This window comes from Ambystoma mexicanum, chromosome 9 (assembly GCF_040938575.1).
Source record: "Ambystoma mexicanum isolate Mex_15411 chromosome 9, UKY_AmexF1_1, whole genome shotgun sequence".
Taxonomy (NCBI): domain Eukaryota; kingdom Metazoa; phylum Chordata; class Amphibia; order Caudata; family Ambystomatidae; genus Ambystoma; species Ambystoma mexicanum.
Window position 1 is genome coordinate 147559197 of NC_090931.1, and position 20616 is coordinate 147579812.

The 20616-nt window shown below is 42.9% G+C and overlaps 1 long non-coding RNA gene across 1 annotated transcript in view; it reads right to left on the minus strand.

The window, feature by feature from the left end:
• LOC138487772 (uncharacterized) overlaps positions 1–20316 on the minus strand; it is a 238773-nt gene extending 218457 nt beyond the window's left edge. Inside the window, exon 1 of the long non-coding RNA XR_011274543.1 lies at positions 20230–20316. This is a non-coding gene — a long non-coding RNA (uncharacterized lncRNA). The remainder of the gene's footprint in view (positions 1–20229) is intronic.
• Positions 20317–20616: the final 300 nt, after the last annotated feature.

A 20616-nucleotide genomic window follows, 5' to 3' on the forward strand; every position in this document is an offset into this window, starting at 1 on the left:
GGGTGGGTCTCGAAGTGCCTCCTTGAACATGACATTTTTGCATTACAAGAGTCCTGGCTGACGTTTCATGTTGAGATTGATGACATTTTTGGTATATGGCAAGACACAAGAGAGACACTGGATGATTTTCTGACATATATAAAGAGTATAGACCAACACATCCAATTCACCTCAGAAATAGGCAATCCTGGTATACACTATCTGCGCACACAACCAACAGACCATGACCTCCCTGTTCACCAAACCTACGGATAGAAACAACTTGCTACATCGCATGAGCTTTCATCCACAGAACACTCTAAAGAACTTACAATATGGACAAATGTTACGTCTGAAAAGAATCATTAGTGACCAGAGAGAATTCGAGCAAGAACTGGCTAAATTGAGTAGAAAGCTAGAAGAACGTGGGTACCCAGATGAAGATCTGAAAGCGGCGACTGATAAAGTATCCAAAAAGACTAGAGCAAGCACTCTTTCTCCAAAGAGCAAACCACAAACACCATCACTAGTATATGTGTCAAAGTTCTCCACACCGAGCATGCAGATTAAACGATGCATTCATTTTATTTTTTTTTATTTTTTTTTAAACGTATTTTATTGGCATTTGTATAGGATGCATACAAATACAAGAAAATTAACTAAAACAATAAACATAAACAACAACAGTCTTCATGGGAAACAGTTCCTCTTACTTAGGTGGGCATGGGTGCAAATGGGGGTTCCGACATCTCGGGAAGTGGGAGGGATCTCAGTCAAGAAGATCACCATATCCAGGCGAGTGCAAGGGATCAGTTATGGCAAAGTAGTGGGGTTTATCAGGGGGGTTTATGGTCTGCACTGAAGTGTATATCTCTCAGGAGGGCCTTCCAAGAGTCCAGAGTGCCACTCGCAATGTCTCCGTTAGAGGTGGTTCCATCTTGCCAGGCTCTGGTTTCGGCTGCAGTTCATCTCTCTAGTTCTTTCATCCAGCAATCATGTCTATGGCCCCCCTGGTGTCTTCCATGCCATGGCTATAGTTCTTTTTGCAAGGATACATGAAATGTCCATCAACTTAACAACATGTTTGTATTTGCTTGGTCTGGCGTAGACCCCTAATAAGCATTCCCCAGGTGTCCATTCATATCTGCTTATCCCGGCGTCAGTGCATGTTTGTTTTACTTTGGACCACAGCGCCATTGTCCTGGTACAAGTCCAGAACATGTGGATCAGATCAGCTTTGTCGTTCCCACACCATGGGCAAGCCGGGGAGGCCTGTTTGTTGAAGGAGGCCACCCTGTGTGGGGTCATATATGTCCGATACAGGATGTTTAGTTGTATCTGACCGAATCTGGAGTTTCTCGACACCTTCTTGGGGTATAGTAGCGTTCTTTCCCGTTCCTTGTCTGGAAGCATAGTTTCAAGATCCGTTACCCATTTCGCCTTCAGTGTCGCACTTTTGGGGTTGGGTTTGTCGATGAGCCTCTGCCTCTTATAGAGTCGAGAGACCGGTTTCCAGCCATCCGTGAGGTCGTGCATCTCTTGTAACAGTGGGTCTGGGGTGGGTTCCTCCGGCCAGCTGCACCAGATCTTCTTGGCGGTTTGTTTGAGCCAATGATACTAGAGGAACTGGCTGCTTGATAGCCCTTCATTAGCCTGCAGTGATTCAAAATCCCTGAATTCGCCCTCCTCAAACATATCCCCCCATGTGTAAATTCCAGAGTCCTCCCACCTCCTAGCTGTGGAGAGATCCGATTCTGTTTTGCACACGTCAACCAGAATGGGGTTGTCTGGAGAGTAAGGGTGTTTCACCTGCCTGATGTAGCAGGTTCTGGTCCAAATCTGCCTGCCAAGTTCGACGATCAGGGGGGCATCTGGGGATTGTCGTAGAGGGTTCCAAGGAGTTTCCCTGGGGAATATTGTGGAGGGAGATTGTCTCAATAGTCCCAGCTCGGCTGATGGTTCGTCCGAGAGCCACTTCGTCACGTGGCTAAGCTGTGCCGCAAGATAATACAACTGGAGGTCTGGGAGTTGTATTCCCCCTTCCTTGTACGGGAGGGATAGGGTAGCCAAAGACAATTTATGCTTGGTAGATCCCCATAGGAAGCCCTTGATAAGTGCCTCTAATTTCTTAAAGAAGGGCGGTCTGATGTAGTGGCATATGTTGACAAAGAAATACAGAAATCGGGGGAGGACTATCATCTTAACGATTGCTGCTCTGCCCACCATTGCAAGTGGGAGTCTAGACCAAAATTTCTTGGATCTGCGAAGGCTGGTTATTGCTACTTCCGTGTTGTGCTCGTGTGTGAGCATCGGGTGTGACTCACATTAATTCCTAGGTACCGGAATGTGTCGAGTTGCCACTTTATCCCAATGTCCGGGGGGTCAGTTTCTTCTAAGCCTCTCAGGCCAGCCAAGGGAAAGGCAGAGGATTTCAGTCTACTGAATTTGATCCCAGTGTATTTCGCATAGTTGTCTAGTACATCCAATGTGATTGGTGCGTTGACTTGGGGATCTTTCAAGTATAAAAGGACATCGTCCGCGTATAGGGATATTATGTTATGTTCGTTGCCCACTTTGATGCCAGCGTCAAAGAACTGATTCCTAAAATATATGGCAATTGGCCCCAGGCCCAATATGTATAGCATGGGCGACAGTGGGCACCCTTGTTTGGTGCCCTTTTGTATTTTTCAGGATTCAGACACTGTTCTGCGGGTTTTTACTCTTGCCATAGGAGAATTATAGAATACTGTGATCCATCTGACAAAGCCCTCGCCATTCCCGAACCCCCTCAGCACCTAGATGAGCCACTCCCAGAAGATAGAATCAAAGGCCTTGATGGCATCGAGTGATAGTACTGCTAGGTCTTCTTCATTCTCATAGGTTTCGGCCATAATGTGTTGAAGCCTTCTCAGGTTGGCTGTGGTGTTGCGTCCTGGGACAAAGCCATTCTGGTCTTCGTGAATTAGGGACCCTACCACCCTAGCGGGTCTGCTGGCCAGTATAGTGGTGAGGATCTTACTGTCATAATTTAACATGGCCAGAGGGCGATAAGAGTCACAGTCAGTGGGTGGTTTGTTTGGTTTGAGCATGGGAATAATTATTGTCTCTTTCATAGTGTTAGGTAAGACCCCATTTTCGTAGGCCTCTAGGTAGACCTCGTGGAGGATTGGGGTGAGGATGGATTTGAATGTTTTGTAAAATTCAGGCGGGAGGCCGTCACTTCCGGGAGCCTTACAGGTGGCCAGCGATTTGATTGCACCTGTCACGTCTTCTGCTGTGATTTCCATCTCCAGTGCCTCTCTCTGTTCGCTGGATATTTTGGGGAGGCTTATCTCATCTAGTGTTTCTTTGATTTCGTCTCTGTCTATTCGTGTTTCGTGGGAGTACAATCTGGAGTAGAATTTGGCAAACGCTTCATTAATTCCTAGTTGTGTCTTGTGACGTGTCCCGTTTTCGTCCAGTATCTCCGTTGGGAGGTGCCTGGGGCGTTCACGCTTCCACAGCCAGGCCAGCAGTCTGCCGGGTTTGTCGGATTCCTTATGAGACCTGGTAGTGTATGTCGCGAAGTTAAACTTCTCCAATCTGTCCCAGGAAGATTGGCATTTCTCAGGGGCTTCCTTCAACTTCGTTTCAACCTTTGGAGTAATGTTTGAGGTGGATTCTAGACGGGAGATCTTTTTCTTGTGCTTCAAGTTCAGACCTCAATTGTCTACGAGTGCCTCCAGCTTTTGATATTATTTCTCCTCTAGCTACCACCTTCATGGCTTCCCACAATGTGCTCCAGGTAGATACTGAGCCTTCATTAATGTCAATGTATTCTTCTAGTTTTTCAGCGAGGTCCTCCCTGAACTCCGGGTCGGTGAGGGCCGCAGTGGGCATCCTGCACATCGGGATTGGTGGTCTAGGCCCCGTTAATTGCCATTGCATGATCAGTGGGGAGTGGTCTGAGATTGATCTTCCTAAATATGCCATGGTTTCTGCCAATGGTATTTGTTCTCTGTCGATGAACAGATAGTCGATTCTCGTGTGGATCTTATGCGGGGCTGAATAGTAGGAATAGATCTTTTCAACAGGATGTTGTTCCCTCCAAATATCCACCAAGTCGAGTTGTTGCAGTGTTTTTGTCAGAGCAAATGTTGCAGGGTTACTTAGATGGGGGGGTGGTGCTGACCTGTCCATAGAGCCATCAATGACGCAGTTGAAGTCCCCCCCCCCACATAAAGGTCCTATTTCGGTGGTATGCTATCCTTGAGCATATTGCTCAGAGGTGAGATGGTATTCTGTGTTGCGGGAAGTACGAATTGACTAGGCAAATTGGAGTCTGTTCGATAGTGGCCCACATTATCACATACCTTCCTTCTTTATCGGACTCGAATCCTTGCAATTGGAAGGGCACATTCGGGTTCACCCATGTGAACACCCCCCTTGAGTATTTGGAGTAGGGGGATCCTCTCCCGGTCCCAGCCCATCGATCTGTTAATTTGGACATGGTGTCTTCCGTAAGATCCGTCTCTTGCAACATTGCAATCAAGACCTTTTTCCTGCGGAGATAGGATTGTATTCGATTTCGTCTCAGGTATGAGCTCATCCCTCTCACATTCCACGTCATGACCTTGAGTTGTGACGCCATCGGGTCAATGTTTTGAGGCCAGCTGGCAGCTCTTCTTCTGGAGCCTGTAGTAATGCCAATCTGAGGTTATGAGACCGTTGACGGGAGTAATCGGGTTCTTCCCCTCCCAAGTTGTGGCATGCACCCATCCTGTGCTTCTTCATCGATAGTGGTATGAAGACTGTATAACTAACAAAACTGTTAACAAAACTCAAACTGGTGCGCCCAGCGACTACATCTACGTTGTGGTGCTCGGGCGCTCTCGAGCCGTCCAGACCCATTCGGGTATCGATCGCGAGCTGGGTCGGGCAGGTGGCTGTCCCGACCCGTATTGTCTGCGGGGGATAGGGCTGGTGTCTGGCGGAGAGGCCGAACGAGGGCCGTTTCTATGTAGCTAACTGTTAGTTGGATTACCTTCTGAGATCCGGTTGATTGTGCTTGTTGTGGCCATTTATGGCAACGTGTATCGAGTGCCGACGGTCTGAGAGACTCAATCTTCCATCTGAGGAGCATCTTTGCCATCTGCAAGGTTATCTTCCAGCCACATTTTGGCGGCCGTTGGGTTTTATAGGAATATGGCTCGCCCGTTGAAGATGACTTTCAAGCGTGATGGATAGAGCAGCCTGTATTTCAGGTTTAGTTGTCGAAGTCTTGCTTTTACTGGGACAAAAGAGTTCCTCTCCCTCTGCACTTTCTGAGTGTAATCGGGGTAAATGGTTATTTTAGAGTCGCCAGGTTCGATGGGGCCTTCTTCCCTGGAGTGCCGTAGGATAATTTCCCTTTCCTGAAAGTTTAGAATTTTAGCAATTATTGGTTGTGGAAATGATCCAGGTGGGGGCCGCTTCTGGAGTGACCTGTGGGCCCTTTCGACGTTGAATCCTTACGACAGTTTCCCGGCCCCAATCTCCTGTTGTAGCAAGGATTCCACGTAGGCTGTAGTGTTTGGGCCTTTGTTTCCTTTTGGTACTCCTAGGATCCTAATGTTGCCTCATCTAGCCCGACCTACGGCCTCCTCGGACCTCTCCTCTAGGATAGCCACTTTCTTCTCTAGGTCTGCAACCTTGGACTTCAAGACTGCTGTGGCCCCAGCCGTTTCTTCTATTGAAGTCTCGGTGTTTGTCACCCTCTTGGTTAATTTGCGGGCGTCCTGACGCATGAGTTGAATGTCCATTTTAAATTCGTCGATCTTAGAGTCTATGTGTGTCCTCAATGAAGCAATAGCCTCCAATATTTGGGAATGGTTATCTGTGGTTTCCCCCTCTCTCGTGTGGGTAATCTCTGGGGTACAAGAGCGAGTCTGTATGGGGGTTTTTGGCTTGGCGGATACAAATGAGTCCATGGTGGCTGCTTTCGCTTTGTTCCTGGCAGCCATTTTGAAGTCTCAGTGATGCTGCCCCTGGGACACTGTAGATGAGTTACCGGTGGGGGTATCAGCCGTCTCCCCGTGTATAGAGTAATGAGTGATGTTCCCAAGGTGTCAAAAGTCAATGAATCCGAATCGGTAGGGGTGCTGCCACTATATCTGTGAAGTCGCCGTCACTGCCCTTAGCTCTGAGCATCCGACTCGCCGGGGCAGGGATATCTGGGGGCGCCGTAGTCACGCTCTTGCAGCTGGTTCTCGCTGTTCTTTGCCTCGGGGCGACGCTTGGGAGGAACCTCCGGTGGTAGTGTGCGCCCTCAGCGGGCCGTCCTCAGCGACGGCAGAGCCCGCGTAGTGACCCACGGGGTGTACAGGTGCCGCTGTGGCGGGCCTCGCCCAGCGGTGAGAAGCAGGATGAGGGCTCTCCCTTCCGATGTTCTGCATGCGATCGTGCTCCGTCATGTTGTCTCACCTCGATCTGGCCACCTTAATCCCCGGATGCCGTTTGATGGCGGCTTCCTTCTCGGAGTTTCCGCTAAATGGCGCGGGGCACCATCTTGGATGCGTATGGAAGCAGGGGAGGGAGTATGATTCGAGGACAATTTCGCCGACCAGAGGGTCCGATTTCCCGGTTGGTCATGCAGGTTGTGTCGGGGTCAGCTTCTCCCACCTCTGCATCAGCTTTTCATGGTCGTAGGCACTTCTTATACCGGCAAAAAGGATCGAGAAACGGCGTCTCGGCCAGAGCTCGGCTATACAACCTCTGTACGCCATCGGCTCCAGACCACGCCCCCCAACGATGCATTAATAAGCACTGGTCAATACTTACTAGTGATTAGAGAACCAAAAGCTTATTCACCGAACCACCAATGTTTGCATACCAGAGATCAAGTAATTTAAGGGATCTACTTTTGAACACTAGAGATGACAAACCAAGAAAAAGCAAACTGAAGAAGGTAGGCACTCACCCCTGCTTAAACTACAGCAACTGCAATAACATAATAAAAGGTGGAATTGTTTTACATCCTTACACTGGAGAAAAAATAGCCATAAGATGTTAAGCGACCTGCAACACAGAGAACTGCATCTACTGCATACATTACCGCTTTGGATTATAGTATGTAGGAGAGACGGGCCGTAAATTACAAATTTGCATGAATGAGCACAAATCTTGCATACGTAATAAGAACGTTAATTCAGCAGTCGCAAGACATTTTAATGAAAAGAAGGACAACATTTCGCAGATTAAATTTCAGGCCTTAGAAATCATTGAGGTCTGCAGTTTTCACATTGACATGAAGAGAAGAAGGCAGCAAAGGGAAGCCTATTGGATCTCCCGATTGGAAGCACTATCTCCGTGAGGAATGAATGAAGAGTTCCATTTAAATTGCTTCAAATGATATAAAGCTTTGGTTGTCAATGACGCATGCTTTTTTGCACAATGCACTGTAATGTTTTGTATTCACAAGGATACGCACAATTGTCTAATATACCAAGGTAGCAAGACTAGTAGTACTGTCCACGTCACTGCACCCGACAGGAACTGCATTCATACATGCCAACCCTCCCGATTTAGGCAGGAGACTCCCGACTTTTCGTGAAAAAATATTGCTATCTTTCACGTTCTCCTGCCTAAATTACTTCTAGCCCCAATGCATCCCTATGGGAAAATGTACAACTCCGGATTTCTCTGATGAAATCTCCAGCCCAGGTGAGTTGGAATGTTGGCATGTCTGTGCATTAGATGCGGGTGAAGAGGCAATCCTCTATTTTATAAGAACAAGTCATGTTAAACAAAGAACATACGCATAGCAACACAGGCACTTAAAACATATCAGGAGGGCAACATCACCTACACAGTGACACTCATAGGAATCATGAAATAAGACAGGGCAAATAGCACTCAAAAGATCCACACTCAGTTTCAATGCGCACCAGTACATACACCATTGTTTTGAGTTATGAAATAAATGTGCAAACGACAACAGCATGAATATACAGCATGAATGGCATAACCACATATATTAGAATTGTGACAATAGTACGTATATTTAGCATTATTTACTTAACTACACTAATTAGCATCACTAATTAACAAGGGATGTATAAATAGCATTATTTACTTAACTACACTAATTAGAATCACTAAACAACACAAGACTATAAGCTTAGTTACAATGTTTGAATTGGTTGAGCCCCACAAAGATCATAGAATGAGGTATGTTTACACCACCTTTCAAGTAAAATAATGATAATTGTCTGCTAGTAGTTTACACCACCTTTTAAGTAAAATAATTATAATAGGATGCCAGTAGTTTTATCACGTGCAAAGAAACAAATCGAGTAAATTGCCCACACCAACATGGCCGTCGCATTGTTAGCGAGGGGCCATATTGGTACCATAACATTGCCATGACAACTTATAGAAATGCAGCGTTAGCCGGCGGCCGCCGGCCAAAGCGGTTCGAGTCACAGATGAATTCTGCAGCTTTGACAAAAAACAGAGCGCATTTAGGTAAGATGGAATCACAAACATAACGAGCTCGGCTAGCGGATGTATTATGAAAGTTTATGCACACATCGCTTGTAGAGAGAACATCACAGCGTGTTTTGCCCATTTTTGCAGGTTTTAGAAAAGGCGAGGTGAATCATTTTCAATTTCGGTTCCCGTGCAGGGATGATTTTGGCAGACAGGTCAGTGAAACTGACACAGTGAAGGGGGTGTTGAATTAGTATACATGGCCACGACACTGAGCATTGAATGGATTCGTTAGCCAGCAAAGCTTAACATCAAACATTGAAAATCCAGTGAGTTAACACTAGCAGTTAAGAGCTAACCAAACGGAACAATATATATATATGTTTGTATTTCAATAGCTAAAACTTTACCGCTTGATATAAGATCACTGAAGAGATGTGTAACATTAGAACAGCAGCATAAAATGTCTAAGCTGCATTTTGGTAAAGCTGAGACTGAATGTGTTAATTGAGTTTTTTCTTCTTTTTATGTTTTTTTTTATTTTAATGATTTTTATTGTTAAAATATTGATTTTGATACAGATATCAACAGGTTACCGACTTTGAATAAAACAAGAACAACAGAGAAATGACATAGTAATTGATTTTGATCCTTTGTAATAGTATTTATATAAGGCTAAATCATTTGTTAAATTCACTTGCGAATGTAATATGAACTATAATAGATATAAACCGCATTAATATAACATGTAGTTTAGAATTAATTATATCACAGGTCTGCAACGAGTGATTTATATATAGTGAAAATAGAGATTTGGGGGGAGACGTACAGGGAGACAGACTAGAGACATATAAGGATAAGGAGGGAAGAGGATAGGGGGGGGGAATGGGTATATTGGATTATTTCATCAAAATAATCTAATCATTTCAAACATTATCAAGTTCTAGCATTTTTGAATAAGTATGGCAATATGAATAATGATGCTAATATAAGAATGTAAATTTATGTACCATGAGCAGTTGCATTAAAACAGTTAAGATACCTGGTGAAAAAATACCATTTAGCATTATATTTAGGAATTGTGTTGTGATTATTGGCCATGCACATCTCTAGTTTATGAGTGTTACAAATGGTGTTCCACCAGATTTTGGTGGAAAGTGAACTAGAGTCTTTCCAGTTAGCCGTAATACATTTTAAAGCTATACAGATGAATAAGTCATAAAGTCTTGCAGAGTCAGATGGGAAATAAGTTGTAATGGCTATACTTCCTAAAAATATGTTAACAAAGGAAAAGGGCACATCAACACAGAAGATACATTTAAGAAGCTTCCAGATTTCCTGCCAAAATTTAACAGTAAATGAACATTCAAAAAACATATGCATATACGTGGCGGGAGATATGCCACATGACCAACATTTAGCATTATAATTCGGATTAGACTTAGCCAATTTGGCTGGAGTAATAAATGCTCTGTGCATGAAGAAATAATAGTGTTGTGATATATTTGCTGATACCGATATTTGTTTAATTTTAGCAAACAGACGATGCCATATTTCATCTTCAAACATGAAGCCCAAATCAAGTTCCCATTTCAGACGTATAGGGCAAATCTTAAAATTTGAGGTGAGCATATTGTAAATTTTTGAGGCTCGAACTTCACCACCTGTGGTAAGGTGCATTAGTCTAAGGGCATCAGGAGTAAGAATTTCATTGGAAAATTGGGCAAGTGCCTCAAGGCAGGAATTAATTAAGTTGTTATAAAATTGAAAGTCTTTCTTAGTAATGTTAAAAGTGGTGGAGAATTGCTGAAAGGAAAGGACATACGTGTCATCTATAATCTGTTGGACGAATCTGATACCCTTTTGAATCCATGTTTTGCGGTTAAGGATCTTGTTATTAATTACTATGTTCTTATTATGCCATAATAGTGGGGAAAGATGCTTACTAGGAGTTATAGTGTGAGGAAAAAGAAAGGTTTGTAGAGCAGATATTGAAGCTTTAATAGGGTCTGAAATCTTTTTAGTTGAATGTTTGAAAATGTATATGTAGTCCGTGATTTCGTGTGGTAAAACTACTTGTTTTTCTAATGTACACCAGGTTGGGATATCTGCGGATATAGGATCAATGAACCATTGACGAGATTGTTTTATAAGAAATGCATGATGATATGATTTAAAGTCAGGGAATCTAACTCCCCCCATATCATAGGGGGCTTTCAGTTTTGTCAGGGCAATTCTCTTATTTTTTCCTTTTCCCCATAGAAAATTAAGTAGTATAGAGTAAATGGATTTGAAAAAGGAAAGGGATAATGGGACGGAGAGAAGTTGCAGATAGTATAGTATTATGGGAGTAAGCATCATCTTGATAGTATCTAAGCGCCCCCACCAGGAGAGGTATAGTGGAGACCATTTGGATGTTAGATCCTTGAGGGTACCCAGTAGTGTTTCAGTGTTGAGTTTGATCGTATTTGGGATAGTTGGGGCAAAACGAAGACCTAAGTATTTGACTGAGCTATTGCACCATTTGAGGCCAAAAGTGACGATATCATGTTTAAGGCAGTATGGATTTAAGGGCATAATTTCTGATTTCTGTGTATTTAATTTATATCCTGATACTTGGCCGAATTGTGATAAAATACTCAAGAGGTTGGGAATGTGAAGTTTGGGGTTTTTAATTAATATAAGAATATCATCTGCATATGCAGCTATTTTATTTATTGAAGCACCGACTTGAATTCCTGGGATGTTTGTGGTAGATCTTATTGATTCTAGAAGTGGTTCAAGAGAGAGGATATATAGTAATGGTGAGAAGGGGCAACCTTGACGCGTTCCTCTTAGTAAGTGAAAGGAGGAGGAAGTTTGACCATTTAAGTAAATAGCCGAATTGGGGGCAGAGTAAAGCAGTTTGACCAGTGAAATAAATTTTTCACCACAACCATGCCACCGTAGAGTTTGAAACATAAAATTCCAGTCGACACGATCGAAAGCTTTTTCCGCATCTAATGCAATGGCCGCATAGCCTTGTGTGTCTTTTTTGTCATTGGCAGCAAGGTTGATGGCGTTTAATAGGAGTCTTGCATTAGAGGATATATTACGTCCCTTTACATATCCTGTTTGGTCTGGTTTAACTAGACTTGGGAGTGAGGATTCGATTCTATTGGCAAGTATTTTGGCAAAAATTTTGCTTTCAATATTGATAAGGGAAATGGGTCGATAGTTGCTAGGAAGAGTAGGGTCCTTGTTAGGTTTTGGAAAAATGATAAGCAAAGCTTCAGAAAATGATCCCGAGGAACATTTTTGTGAGATAAAATATGAAAAAAGGTTTTTGAGCTTAGGTGTTAAGGATTGAGAGAATGTGTTATAGAATTCTGTGGATAGTCCATCAGGGCCTGGTGCTTTTCCTTTTCCGAGGCCATGGATGGCTTTGGTAATCTCGATAGACGTGATGTCTTTTTCTAGATGAGATAGATCAATGTCAGGGTAGGTGGTTCTACTGATGTTGTTCAAAAAGGAATCAATGTTTTCTCTGGGAATAGCGCATTCTGGAGTATATAGTTCCGTATAAAATCTTCTAAAGCATTCCAATATTTCATCAGGCCTATGATGCATCTTGCCCAGCTTATCTTGAATGTGAGAGACTTGAACTTTTTCTTTTTTGGTTTTTAGATAAGAGGCTAACATTTGACCTGCTTTATTAGAAGTATGATAGATCTTAGTTTTATACTTAAGAATGGTTCCTGCCGCCAACTCGGTAATTTCTTTATTGATTTCAAAGCGTATCTTAATGACTTGTCGTAGATTGGCTGAGTTAGTGTCAGTATAATAATGTTGTTCTGCAATAGTGAGTTTAGCGTAAAGATCATCGCGATGTTTTTTCCTGATTTTTTTATTCTTGCCTGATAGGGCCATTATGTGGCCACGAAGGGCCGCTTTGAAAGCATCCCAATTATTGACAGTGGAGGTATCTTGATCTTGGTTTTCGTTAAAGTATTGTTGAATGAAAGCGTTGATGGATTGAATAGATTTAGGATCATTTAAAAGAAAATTGTTAAGTTTCCATCTAGGAGAACCCTTTTTCATATCTGTAAGGGAGAAGGAAGTAATGACAGGAGCGTGGTCAGAGATAATGATATTGGCAATCTTTGAGTCTATAATGGATCCCGAAAGAGTTTTTGTAGCAAAAATATAATCAATACGTGACAATGTGTTGTGTGGGGGAGAATGGTAGGTATAATCCAAATGTGAAGGATGAGATATTCTCCATGAATCAATTAGTCCTGTCTCTCCTAGACAATTTATAAAGGATTTGTGAGTTTTGTTGGGTTTGAATATGCAACTGGATTTTCGATCTAAAAAGGGGTCAAGAACCTGATTGACATCGCCACACATTATCAGGTTGACGAAATCATTTTTCAAAATCATTTGTTTGATATTATTCCAAAAGGAGGGATCTGGTAGTGTAGGTCCGTAAATGTTGAGAATTGATAATTGTGTCGTGTCAATTAGCAGTTTCACCCAAACCCATCTACCATTTGTATCTGCATCTTGGGCAAGGATTTTGTAGGGTTGTTTTTTGCTAATAAGTATCGCGACACCATTTTTCTTGGATAAAGCTGGGCTAGCAACAACTTCCTTCACCCAAAGAGACCTGAGTTTCATTGATTCTTTGAGGGATAAGTGTGTCTCTTGTAGACAAGCTATTGTTGGTTTAAATTTATTTAAGTGAGATAGTACTTTACATCTTTTCATTGGATTCTTGCAACCCTTAATATTCCATGTTATGCATTTAAATATCATCTGGCTGGCGGAAATTTGATATTCATACATCTTATAGCTATCGTACAAAAATACACATATACCATTGTCATTCGATTGAAATAATGTATACACCAATATTTGTGCTGAAGGAAGGAACATTGAGGGTCAGGGAAGGGAGATAGGGGTTTGATCACATCTTGACCGATAGTATACCATGACGAATGAATGAATTTGGGGATCAAACAGGACATGGGATAAGGAGTTAAGGGGATATATATATGGGGGATAGGAAACGCCTACCGAGTCGCTAACTAGGAAAAAGCGACTTCCTGTGGAAGATGGACCCAAAAGAGCGCCCACCCCACATAGTTAATATCAATGTAAGTTCAAAGCATTAGGTAATTAGATACTTATGAGTGTAAAAGTCAAGTGATGGGGAACCAGTTTCAAGTAGTAGATGAATTAGAGGCCGCCGCTGGAGAAGAGATGTCCATGTTTTCATTTTTGATGGATTGTATGAAGAGCCTTAGGTCAGCGGGATCATCATAGACTGCAGAGCGTCCTTCGTATGTAACTTTAAAGGAGCAAGGGTGGAACAGGCCGTATCGGACATTAAGTTGTTTAAGGGCAGGCCGGAACGCCAGAAAGACCTTTCTTCTTTGGGCTGTACTTCTAGCCACATCCTGTGAGATAAATAACTTACTACCATGCCAGATTAGAGATTTACGTTCTTTAGCTGTGGAGATGATAAGTTGCAGTTGAGAGTATTCTAACAGGTAAAAAATGAGCGTTCTTGGTGGCTGACGAGCTGAGGGAGAGGCTGAGGGTTGGCCAATCCTATGGGCACGTTGTATATTAAAAGTGGTTTCCAAAGGCAAATGTAGTATGGCCGGTAGGAATTTTTGTAGGAAGGCAATGGGGTCTGTGCCCTCAGCTCCTTCAGGCAGGCCCGAGATGCGTAGGTTGTTACGCCTACTCCGATTTTCCAAATCTTCGTTATGCTTTTGAAGTTCTTTGATGGATTTCTCCATTTGTGCAACCTTGGGTGATAAATCTTCAAGCGCGCCAATTCTTTTCTCTGCCTCATCTACTCTGTTGATAACTCCCATCCACCTTTCATCAAGTTGTTGTAACTTTGTGTGAGTGGTTTCCATAAAGGGTTTGAGTGCCCTTATTTCAGCTAGAATGGTTTCAATCGCGGAGTCTGAGAATCCAATTGGAGGTGGGGAGTCATTTTTGGGTCTTTTTAGAGTAGTTGAGGAGGCGGTGGCGTCTTTGTTAGAGGTGCCATTTTTTAGATTTGCCTTGCTGGTTGCCATAACTGAGAAGATGATAATATGTGCGAGTAGTTATGGCGTGTAATTTTTTTTTTTTTTTTTTGTGGAAGATATTTATGCTGACGAGTAGTATATAATTATTACATCCATATTATTCCCAAAGCTTACCTCTGACCTGGAGAGACCAAAACGTGGAAAAGCCCTGAATAATAAGGAATATACTACTGAAGGTTGCAATAGATTTGTTGTTTATAGCTGTTGTCCATAGATAGGGTTTGGACTAGTGGAGCTGTAGGTATAAACCGGCTGTGTGATTATAATCCTGCTTGACAGACCAATATCGGTAAGTTGCAACTAGAAGGCATGGTAGTAATATAAGGTTTAACGGAGAAATGGGTTTTTGTAGAAGGGAGATTGACTGACGTGCTTAGTATTGTGAGCCTGTTCGCCCCTTTAATAACTTTTATCTTCCTTAATAAGGTTGGAGACCTGTGTTGCCTCTATTATACTTCAAACTTTTCAGTCTTTCTTGTTTGTTTTAAAAGTTTTTTTTTTTTTTTTCCCCTAAGCCTTTTTCATCAGAATGCTTTTATATGAAATGTTAGCGTGTGCTCTTAAAAGCAGTTTCTTACTTTAAAGATGTTGTTTTTTTTTCTCCAGTAGGTGGCGTTCTCGTGAAAAAGTGCTTGAGGTTTAGGCCCAGCCAGCGGTGTCAGCTGATGAAGGACGCCGCCCCTCTCCTCACGAGGGGCGGTTCGCGTTCCGACGTCCCTCCGATGCGGAAGCCCTTGACTGGAACTGCAGCGTGTGAAGTCCCTCCTGACGCCGGAGCCGCGGAGAAGTTCCACCGAGTGCGAGCGGGACGTTCAAGACGCTCGGCATGAAGATAAGGTAAGTATTAATAAAATATTATGTTCCCTAATGCTATTTTATTTTAATGTGAGGCGGAGCCGATCCTCTAGGCGGCCATCTTGCCTCGGCGCCTAGCCACGCCCCCTTTTTATGTTTTTATGTTATGTGTTTGTTCTAACCTGTGGGAGCCCTGTTTTGAATTGAATGATAAATGATGCTGTTTTAAATTGAATTATACTATAATGATTGTGCTAACGGTATATTGTAACAGAAAAATACTGTATACAAAACCCTGCTCTGAAGAAGGATTCCTTCCGAAATGCATTAGCCAAAGGGTTATTGTTTGCTTTAATTTCAGCACCAGCCTAGTTGGTGAAACATACACAATTATTTTCAAGCAACGAATAATTCTTGATAAAATAAAGGAATGTGAAATACTCAAAGTTTGTTTACAGTCACTACACAGACTGAGTTAAGTTGTTTAACCCTTAGAGGGTATCACAGGTGTGCGGCCCACACCGAAGGCTAATTAGCCTAGGTCTTTTCTTTCCTATCAGAGATTGATGGGTATGTCATTTTCCAATACAAGGTCAACAAAGGGAAAGAGGGTCACCCGACCGGAAGGCTTTTGATTGGTTTCAGGAATGACCTAAACCCTTCCCAGTATGCGCCAGGGAGGTAGAGGTAAATGTCCTGCCGTTGGAGATCAGCAGGAACGTGGGTGACAAACATGAGCGAATGCTGATTATAAATATTTACAACCCGCCAGGAGAATTCATCGGTGACCAAGTGTTTGATAGTTTACATCTTATCCTGGTGCACTGGGGGGAGCTGGTGGTTAACAACCCCGTAATTATATGTGGAGACTGGAACGCCAGATGTGTGGACAGGTAAGGGTGTCTGGTTTTTAGGAACGTGGCTGAATACAGTGTCATGATACATATAATCTCGAATGCTAGGGGGTTGCATTGGCTTAGCTACCTGCAAGGATAGAACCTGTTTTCTTGCTTAATGGATAGGTGGAAGGGGACCGCCTGGGTGGCCTAACCTGGATTGCGGGGGTAGGGGGAAAGTCCACATTCAACTATGTTGCAGCCATTAATTGACTACTGGAGTTGGTCAATGCCCTCACGGTTGCTCCTAATGCATTTAGAGACCATTCTATGCCGACACTGGATTTAACTAAGAATGTTAGCGTGAATGGTACTAAGTGTGGCCGCATTGAACCAAACCATGTGGGAAACCGGCTATGCTGGACCGAGACAAGAATAGGGAATCACTGCTCAAGGGTCTTTTTACAGTGTTGCTTTGACTGGAGAGTGCTTAAAGCAAATGTGCCAACAAAATAGAAGCATGGCTCTCATTGGTAGCGCATGAGGCGGGGTGTAGTAGCAGAGCCCCTACGGTGGTTAGAAACACTTGGACCACTAAAGTCTTGATATAAATACACATAACGTTAGCGTGTCATGGGTATGGCCATTCGTAGATATCAACACAAACCAGGATGAGCAATCAGTGGTTAGGCCAGAAGAAATTGCATGAATTCAAAATGATCATTCGTGGCTAAAGCATTACAAGTCCAAGATTGCAAAGAAAAAATGGGAGTGGTTTGTTCAATTATTTATGAGTTGAGACACTGGACCCATATGGAAATGACTTGCTACGGCACAGGGGCAAAGTGCAAAGAAATGTGTTCTCCCTATCCCAACCGCAACTTGGAGTACCCACATTGGCTCGAAATATTTTGAACCTACAGTCCCTTGTGTATTCCTTCTCACTAATTTGGCCTGCCCGCTGGAGATGAGTAAGAAGATCCTCATGGTAGCCATTAATAAGTTAAAGAAATAAAGAGCAGCAGGGTGGAACGGCCTGGTGAATGTGGCCTTAAAGTCTGTAGGGTCAGAAGGATACCGACTTCACGGCAGTAGTCTGTTTTCATTCCCATCTATAAGAAGAGGGAGCGGATGAACGTCAATAACTACAGGCTGCAGTCCATGTTGGACGTTTCTGGCAAAACCTTTAGCCACACTGGTCCTGATGGCGTTGCAGAAGTGGGTGGATGAGAATAACATCTTCCACCCATTCCAGACAGGATTCCGACCAGGATCAGGGACAGCTCAAAATATTAGGGCCCTGGACACAATAATTCAAACTACCTGCAGTAACAGCAGTGCTACATTGTACATGGCCTGTGTGGACTTCAAATCCGCATTCAACCAAGTAAATAGGGAGATTCTGTGGGTCAAACTTAATAAACTGGGTTGCTGCGCCTGGCTGTAACAAATATGAATGCAATTACATAGTAACAATTGGGCATTTGTCAGGATGGATAATGGGGGCACGGGGACAGCACCGACTAGCATACACAGGGTAGTCAAGCAGGGCTGTGCTTTGGCTCCCATGTTGTTTAATTTGCACATTTCTGACCTCTTTTTGTGTCTGTTGGAGAAAGCTAATTGACCCCCCCCACCCCCCGGGCCCCAAGATTGAAAGTGCACCCATTGTTGCTATGCTGTATGCCGATTATTTGGTTGTTTGCGATCATACTTTCTCAGGCATGAACAACATGCTTAACAAACTAGCTATATATGGCAGTAAGCATGAACTGGCCATTAACCTGGACAAGACCAAGATCATGCTGATATCAAGGAAGAAAGTCCATAGAGTAACGATGGGAACCAGGTTGGGTGTCATCAACTATGTTCTTTCTTACACATGTTTGGGTTTGCAATTAAATGTCTCGTCCAGTCATGACCATATTATTGAGAGTAAAACCAGGAGGGCCAAACAACGGACTCCTCAAATACATAAGTTGGCTAACGAATTTGCTGGTTTTCAGTTATAGGCATTATTACGCTGTATAAACGATGCCTCTGCCCTGCTGTTCTATATGGGCTTGAAACCCAGGCCATGCAGGATTTCTCCTGGTTAAACAAGATAGAGGGTTTCTTTTGGCGCACATTCTTGAGCCTCTTGCCCTATGGAATGCCTACTCTTAGAACTTGGATTGACGTCTTTAAGGGGTAAGGCCCTTAGGGCATGAGATTGCTTTTATGTAAAGACTATGGCTAAGCCCAATTGTGAACTTCTGGCTCATCCAGATGATACTTGCGTCAGGGAAGCATTCCACGGGGGCAGCAACTAAATGACTCAAAACCACGATCCCTTTGCTGGTATTGACTAGGCCCTCAATTTCGAAATGAGGACACCTTACATGGTATTGAAGGAAGCTTTTGCGAGGCGGTTTAATAGATGAGACTTGTGTAAAAACTCCCACCTATCTAAACTAAAGGGCTAAAAGGCAATGGTTAACGTGATGCATAGATAGAGGAAAACAGACTTACTTGTTATTATGTCCTGATATAGAAGTAACACGGTTTATTTTACAGCTTTGAATCAACCAACTTCCTGTATTGGCGGTGTGTAGGCCGCGGCTGCAACTAGCCGCTGAAGCATGTTTCTGCCATATTTGTAAAATACCAGATAAGAGGGAAACTGCCAGACATGTCTTGACCCAGTGTGCAGCTATGGGGCCAATATATATGTGCACCCTGTGGAGTCTGGTGCACAAGTACGAGGTAATCACAACTGAATTTTTTAAAACTTGAGGAACTTTTCTTGTGAAGATATCTTGTGTTTGTACCTGCGCAACTTGTATTGTTTATTCCTTGTAATTATCGTACTTTCTTTATGTATTTGTAGTTCTTTCTGTGTTAGCCAATTTTTTGTCACATGGGCGAAGGCCACGACGGAGACAATGAGTCCCTCAACTCCGTCTGTAAATAGTATAAGAAGTGTGCTTGTGCCCGCACTCAACTGCGCCAAAACAGGTAAGTAACATCAATAAAACAACCGTTGTGTCTAAAGTACAGTTTTAATTTGTTTGGTTTGTTCTGTTTCTTAGCCCCTTGCGGATGACACGTGTTTCGTCGTATATGCTGAGCCTTTCACAAATCCGGGCTATTTTTGTACAAAAAGGAAAACAAATGGAGAAAAGAAACACATTGCAAGAAATAAAAATCATATATATAAACCTACTTGGTTATTAAACATATATTGCTGAACAGTGACTTCATTTTGTGTGTACACCACTTCCCCATATCAAAAAACATGTTTCGACCATATCTTAAACTCTTAACACCTCGTGCATTTTTCTGGTGAGTTGTTTGGTACGTTTTTTGTTTGTATAGGGCTGCGGTAGGAGAGTTACAGGTTATAGTTCTTGGTCTTACTTATTCTGTTATTTATGCACATTCATCCATACTTATGTCACTTCTTACCCTTTATATACTGTTGTGGTTTCCCCTTAAAAGGTACAATGTTTTTCCTGTCCAGTGGCTGAACAATTCCTGGGTTCAATCCCACCTCTGGTGAAAATCATAAATAATTATGTTTCTGCATCCGTTTAAATCTAGTTGAGCCTGTCACTAGTTAACTATATATTAAAAAAAACTTTGGCTCCAGGTCTCATACCTGCTTGAATTGAGCCCATATACATGTAATCTTATTACCAAGTCATGACACAAATGCTCGCCATTTCAAATTTTACCGCGGTGCCTGCAGTGCACAGCAAATTTAGGAAGTGCTATTTACAAAACCTTTCATTTTTACATTGACAGCTCCCATTATGACTGTAGCGTGGTGCCTACAGCGCTCGGCAACTTTAAGCAATGCTGGTAACAATGCCGTCATTTCCAATTTAAACGCTCCCATTTCAATTATAACGTGGTGCCTGCAGCGTACGGTAACTTTAAAAAGTGCTGTTTTCGATACCGTTATATTTACATTATCTGCACCCGTATTCTTATCTCCGTGTGCCTCTGTTTATTCAAGTCTGCTATACAATTTTGCAAGCAACACGATCTAAAAACGTGCCTTGACCTGCAGGTGGGCTTCACCTCTTTCAAGGGCTTACCTCAAAAATCCAGTGCTACTGCTCCAAGCGTCGGGTTCCTTCTTCCCCGAGGCTCTGCAGTTCGTTGATGACAGCTCTCAATGCCCCTAAGTCCCTCATCACTTTCCACTCCCCACTGAGTGAACGGCGGCCATAGTTTGGGATGCCTCTCCATGTTTTTCGGTTTGTTATATTTGTTTTAGCCCTTTCCTACATTCTTTATTGTAGTCTTGGCAAATCTATGTTCGATTGGGACTGCATCTTAGCCTAATTCCACTATGGGCAATATTGATTCTAATAATTAATATATACATGGACCATTGTATTTATTTCAATTTCCACACACTCACTATTTCTGATGATTGTAGTTATAACTCTAAATTAGCGTGCTCCATTTGGCACAGTCAT